This window comes from Athene noctua, chromosome Z (genome assembly GCF_965140245.1).
Source record: "Athene noctua chromosome Z, bAthNoc1.hap1.1, whole genome shotgun sequence".
NCBI classification, from domain to species: domain Eukaryota; kingdom Metazoa; phylum Chordata; class Aves; order Strigiformes; family Strigidae; genus Athene; species Athene noctua.
Window position 1 is genome coordinate 16,922,594 of NC_134077.1, and position 1,296 is coordinate 16,923,889.

The window sequence follows — 1,296 nt, forward strand, 5'->3', positions numbered from 1 at the left end:
CTCTGAACTGTGTTACCTACGCACCATTGGAGGAGTACAGGTATATACTGCTGTCCCCAGAGCCCTGTGTTAAGCAGGTCTGTGGCTTGCAGTGGGGCAGCACAGGGGGTGAATGCTTGAATTTATGCCAAATTAATCAGCTAAAGCAGTGGGGTCTAGGCAGGAAGAAATGGAAGAGGGAATGAACAAAAATCTGTGAGGTGTGTCTGGATACAAAATAAAATTGAGCATCAAACTGAGACCAAGGTTAGAGGTAGTCTTGTGGATTTATATGTGGTATTCATGAGAGGCCATAAGCTGTTTCTGAAACTGGAGCAGGAAGGGGGAAGGGAGCTGATCAATAGTTTGAGAGATGCTGAGTTATTCAGGCAATATAAGAAAGGACTGAAAGGGGTAGCTGCTGCTTTTTTTTTTTTTTTTAATCCTGGGGAAAAGCATGTTTCATCTGCAGGCTTACAAGGATGAAACAGGATGTCACTCCTGAGTGAATGGGTACTGGAGGAGAATCATGCAGCCTCTGCTTTGTTTTGCCTAGCTGCAGTGCAACTTTTAATTAGCTAATGGTGCAGAATACAGAACTCTTACACAAATTCTGTAACTCAGTATTATTTCTAGTGAGAAAGCATTTATAATAGTGTTTAATTTGGTTGCTTATTTTTAAGGGTGGAAGTATCTCTTCTACAGGAACTATCACGAAAATGTAATGTGCAGTTAGATTTTTCTTGTTGTTAAACTGTGTTTGCTGCTAGCAAATAATTAAAAATGAAAGCAACTTGGTTATTATGGAAATACAAATAATTTGTATCTTGTCAAACAAGGGCCAGCTCAGATGCGTACAGCAGAAGCTGCAGCCCTTCCCTGACTCACCAGATCAGACCTAGCGCAGCTTCGGCCACAGCTGGACCCAACTTTGTGAGGGTTGTTTGCACGCCCCCCATGGCTTTGCGCACACGGTGAGAGATGCTGACGCTGCGCCCTGCTATTTTGTGCCCGCCCGCTTTCCCTTCTACCTGGAGCCCTACATCTAGAACGGTCTCTGCTGGAGCTCGTCTTTACCGTTCCTTTAAATGAGGGCTGGCGGCCTTTGGAGGAAATAAATTATACCGCTAAAAGACCTGAAGCTTGGCGTGGGGTGCGGCCTGTAGCTCTAGGGTGCAGGTCTCAAACGTGGGGACGGGAGGAGCCGGAGGGCGTAAGTGCGGTGCGGGGGGCAGTGCCTGCCGGCCCGCCGCCGCCGGAGCTGTCCAGGGTGTGGCGGCGGCGGCGCCCCCAGCCGGGGGTCCGGGAGCCGCGCGG